This window comes from Rutidosis leptorrhynchoides, chromosome 4 (genome assembly GCF_046630445.1).
Source record: "Rutidosis leptorrhynchoides isolate AG116_Rl617_1_P2 chromosome 4, CSIRO_AGI_Rlap_v1, whole genome shotgun sequence".
Taxonomy (NCBI): domain Eukaryota; kingdom Viridiplantae; phylum Streptophyta; class Magnoliopsida; order Asterales; family Asteraceae; genus Rutidosis; species Rutidosis leptorrhynchoides.
Genome location: NC_092336.1, coordinates 252,087,073 through 252,093,072, shown reverse-complemented (window position 1 = coordinate 252,093,072; position 6,000 = coordinate 252,087,073).

Genomic DNA, 6,000 nt, shown 5'->3' with positions numbered 1-6,000 from the left:
CAAAACTTGCATCTTCATCGAACATTGTCTAAACCGACAATCATTGTCATCACAGACAATCATAACTCTTAACAAGAATTATCATACTCCACCATAAAGAGTATAGCACTTAGAATATCGCATTCCAAGCATTTCACCTCGGCACATGTTGTTGAACAACTAGCTGAAACTTTATGGTGCAACTTCCCTGTTTGGCTTTCCCGAAAGTCCCATCAGCTACAACATCAGTTTCCACCACATAACCTGCATCAACGCCAAACCAATGCCCATGTGTAATTGTGGAACCGCTAACGAACATCCCTTTCCACGGTGGCGCGGACACACCATGAGGATGACGTGACTTCAGAGGAATTCGCCACTCTCCGTAACAACGGAGACAATGTTAGAGTCTTTGGAGCCATTTGCCGGATTAGCTCCACCGGGACAATTAACCCTTACATGTCCAGTCTTCCTGCACTTCCAGCATGTCAGATTCTTTCTAGAGTTTCTCTTCTGCCTATCCGAACACAACACTATCGTATCTCCTGATGACGAGACCCCGTTACCTTCCAGTCTTTTCTCCTCGGATAGGAGCTTGCTAGTAACGTCTTCAAACTTCAGAGTTTTCTTCCCATACATCAAAATAGGTTTCATGTGTTCATAAGACGATGATAAAGATAATATCAACCTCAAAGCTTTATCTTCATCATCCGTTTTAACTCCAATAGCCTCCAGTTCTGAAACAATACCGTTAAGAATACTTAGATGATCTGAAATCTTTGAACCCCCATCCATACGCAGAGTATGAAATTGTTCTTTAAGACACAACCGATTTGAGATGCCCTTGCCCTGGTACAACTGCTCTAGTTTAACCCAAAGCTCCTTTGCCGTTGATAACCCGTGCACATTTGCAAGCACGTTCTTTGCAAGACACAAACGAATCGCACTTGCTGCCCTCAAATCCATATCATCCCATTCTTCTTCATCGAACTTACTGCTAGAATCACTGCCAGGAACAAGGGTGGGTTTACCCTTCAAAGCCTTGTGTAAACCGGACTGAATCAACACATCCTTGACTTGAACCTGCCATAAGCCAAAATTGATCATCCCATCAAATTTCTCTACATCAAACCTCATTGGACTGAACTTCGACATCGTATCCGTATCCTATAGACAACAACTTTCTCTGATTTTGCTCACGTTTCGAATAGCCAAAAGATGTAGCAGGTAGCCAGGACCCTTTAAATCGGAAATCCACAACTAGGCCACTAACAAATCTAACTATTACTACGAATCAGAAAAAATATTGTCTAACCAGATACCCTATACGATCAATAGAACTCGTTTCTGATGTGGACGATCCACTCACGTGGCAACCACAGAGCATACTCCGACTCCTATAACCGAGACCCCCGTCAAACCTGACGCTCTGATACCAGTTGTTGGGAAATTACGGTCTCACTAATTCCCACTACCCAGCCCAACAATAATAGTAAAGAAATAAGAACAATACACAACACAAGATTTAACGTGGAAACTCCAAAACAGGAGAAAAACCACCGGCCCCCAAAGAGAGAAATACACTATATCACAAATTGTTACAATGATATAGACGACTCTCTTAAGCCAACTACACTCTCCAAAATATTTAACTAATACAACTCTCAAACAAGGGTAAGAAAGAAAGAAATAATCAAATACTTAAAGTGTATTGATTGGTGCAATTTGAAATGAAGACTTAACCCCTCTTATATAACCAAGTCACTCACCCCTCACATCTTCCTCCCACCAATGTGGGATAAACATATCTTCTACTAGCCAAAATAAACCAACAAAATTGTATCAACAATTACCGAAGGTTCTAATTGTAGACTTGAATTATGGTTAGACCTAAAGAAGTGTATTTATATAAATGATAATGTTTGTATCAACCACATTATTTTTCTTTTACTTCATATGAATTCTTTTGCTATAGAACCTTATCTGAATGGAAGTTGGAATGCAGAAAATCAGTGGCATTACACTGTTTCATACGATAGACAAGAAAACTTATGATCCTTTGCCACCAGAGGCGGAAATAGGGGGATGCATATGAATCCTTTGCATCCCCCAACTCTTCAAATAAGTAAATTATAGTGTTTTAAAAAGTTGTATATTAGTGGCTAATATCCCCAAATAATAAACACAAGCATCCCTTAAATATGATTAACATATGTCATAGTTACGATGTATATATGAAAATTTTATATTAATATTTAGTTTTAAATTTTAATGAAATGCATCCCTATCCGTAAATCCTGGCTTCGCCTCTGTTTGGCACATATTGAGGTAAGTTTACATATATATTATTACTGCCTGCTTCTGGTTTAAAATTGAGACGAGTCAGTTAATTTCATTTCGCACATCACCAGTAGAAGTTCAATCTTTTTGAACATACTGCAGATTTTTGTTGATACATATTAATAAGCATTGTTGCAAGTGGTTCATAAATACAATCAGTGCCAGATCCTGCAGCATGTTTTGTTTTATATGATCGAATAAATATTTTTTTAACATGATTTCATCAAAAATAAAGATTTCTGACACTATTAGTTACTAACCATGTTACTAACCATAAATCTTTATTACAAATAAAAAATTTAAGAGGGTGTTTGGATTTGCGTTTTGAAAACTTATGTGTTTAAGATAATTAGAATTATATAATTAGCTGTATCAAAACGTGTTATAAATTAATAGTGTTTGGATTTGATCACTTTTGACAATGTAGTTATAAAATGTCAAGTGTTTGGTAAATCAGACTAGTTGTTAAATTAACAATAAAATGCAATAATCTGATAATCACGTTTTGCTGCAGTAATAGGTGATTTTTTTCATTTCACGTTTTGAGTCTCTCAGATAAAAAATAATTGATTTTTATAAACTAATTATTTACGATTTAAGAACGTGATAATCAAATAATCAAGTTACAAACTCAAAGACAAACACCTCCTAAGTTTAGTAACTAATGTTGATAGAGATCTCTATTTTGAATTAATTAAGCAAATTGATTGTTTGTACCGATACTATGAAAACTATAATATTGCTATGAATGAGAAGTGTTGTAAACAAATACGTAACAAAGAGAATGTAAACTGATTTGTGTTTGGATTACTTTTTCAAGTGATCACAACACTTACTTAAATACAGGAGAATAACAAACATAATCATACAATCAAAGTTTAAACAAATCACACCAAATAAGCCACCAATCAATGATGGATTACACCTAATAAACACTATGATTAAAGTCATAAAACATGGCCAAAAATCAGCCACTAATAAAGCAAAAGAACACACAAGGCTATAATTTTAGGAGTGGGAAAGTTGGTGAGTGACCAACTTGCTTTTAGTGACTTTGAGTTTGTACCAATATTTTAATACTCCCCGTTGGTGCAAACTCCCGATCAACAATTCCCAACGCCTCTCGAAATTCCATGAACTTGGCTTTCATTAGAGCTTTAGTAAAGATGTCGGCTACTTGAGCATTCGTCCTTACATTTGCTAGCTCGATCTCCCCGCTAAGAACCTTTTCAAGAATAAAATGATATCTCATTTCTATATGCTTAGTACGGGCATGAAACACAGGATTCGAAGCAAGCTTGATTGCACTTTCGTTGTCACATTTCAATTTGACAACATAATCTACCTTTTCAAGTATGTCACCAATCAATCTTCTTAACCAAGTATATTCTTGAGCCGCCATTGTTGCAGCTATGTATTCTGCTTCCGTGCTAGACAAAGCAACAACATCTTGCTTCTTGCTACACCATGAAATAACCGCGGAACCCATGTTAAAACAGTAACCCGAAGTTGAATGGTGATCATTTGCGTCTCCCATCCAATCTGCATCCACGAAACCATTTAACAAAACGTTATCACACTTCTTATACCACAAGCCGTGACCTATTGATCCTTTCACATAACGAAGGATTCTTTTTGCTGCATCAAGATGAACATTAGTTGGACATTGCATAAATTGTGAAACAATGCCAACCGAGTAAGCAATTTCTGGCCTTGTGATGGTTAGATAGATCAAACTTCCAACCATTTGTCGAAACAACTTCACATCCTTAAGCTCTTTTCCTTGATCTTTCTTCATTTTGAGGTTTGGTTCCATTGGAGTAGTCATAGGCTTTGACTCCCCCATGTTGAAACGTTCCAAGAGACTTCTTGCATAACCCCTTTGAGAGATAAAGTACCCGTTTTCTAATTTATCAACTTCCAAGCCAAGAAAACATCCAATCTCTCCCAGATTCTTCATTTCAAAACGAACCGAAAGATCATCACTTAAACGAGAGATTTCTGATTCGTTTCCTCCGGTGATAATCATGTCATCAACATATAATAACACCAAAACATGGAAACCTGATTCTTTCTTAACAAACAAACTAGAATCCGCATCAGAAATCTTAAAACCACAAAAGACAAGGTATTGTGCAACCTTACCATACCAAGCTCTCGGAGCTCGTTTCAAGCCATAAAGAGCCTTCTTCAACCGGCACACATGTTCTGGAAATTGATTTGAAATGAACCCAATAGGTTGTTCCATGAACACCTCACGATCAAGCTCTCCATATAGAAAAGCATTCTTCACATCAAGTTGCCACAATTTCCACCCTTTGTAAGCCGCTAGTGAGATTATTGTTTTCACCGTTACCATTTTAGCCACAGGACTAAAAGTTTCCTCATAATCAAGCCCATAACTTTGACAAAAGCCACGAGCCACCAACCGAGCCTTGAACCTATTAATGGTTCCATCCGAGTTCTTCTTCAAACGGTACACCCATTTGCAAGTAACCGGTTTACATGCTTCCGGTTTCTTGACAAGCTCCCAAGTTTCATTCTTTTCTAATGCATCAATCTCCTCTTGCATTGCTTTTCTCCAATTCGGAGAATCTTTAGCTTCTTCATAACATGTTGGTTCTTCGGTTAAGCCACCTGAAAAGAAACAAGTTGTGACTGTGTTCACCTCATAGTCACTTAGATGTCTTGGTTGTCTCTTTTCTCTTGTTGACTTTCTAACTTGAGTTGGTACTTCTTCACTAGGTGTCTCTTCTTGAGTTTGAGAAACACCATCATTCTCACTTTCTTCTTGACTGTCGAAGCTAGGAAACATAAATTTATAATCTATATTTTCTTCTCCATTTTTGCTTGATTCAGAAAATTGAGAAGACACTTCATCAAATACCACATCTCTTGAAGTGGTAAACTTCTTTGTTTCTTGATCCATACACCTCCAACCTTTCCTGTGAGAATCATAACCAACAAAAATACACTTTCGAGCTTTTGGGTCAAGTTTGGTTCGGTTAGCTTTTGGAACATGAACATAACAAATAGAACCAAATACCCTAAAATAGCTTACATTTGGCTTTTGACCATAAGCTAGCTCAAAAGATGATTTTTGTGTACCTGGCCAAGATGGTAACCGATTAGACACATGACAAGTACATTGAAGTGCTTCCGCCCATAGTTCCCTAGGCAACCCTTTGTCATGTAACCAAGATAAGCATATTGAAACAAGGTAAGCAATATTTCTTTCTGAAACCCCATTTTGTTGTGGAGTATCCGGACAAGTCAGTTGGCGAGAAATACCATTTGTTTTACAATAAGTAAAGAAATCATTTGACATGAATTCTCCACCATTATCACTCCTAAGAGCTTTTACCTTTCTCCCAAATTCTGATTCTACCGCTTCTTTGAACTCTATGAACTTTGATAAGGCTTCACTTTTCTCCTTTAGGAATTTCACCCAAGTAAACCGAGAATAGTCATCAATTAACACCATGACATAGCAATGACCGCTATAACTTGGTGTTTTTGTTGGCCCCATCAAGTCCGTATGAATCAAGTCAAGCAAACCTTGTTTTCGATTTGTTGACTTCTTATATGGGAGTCGGTGTGACTTTCCATATTGACATCCTTGGCATATTACTTCCTCACGAATATTCTTTAATTGAGGAATTCCATCAACTAGCTTATGTG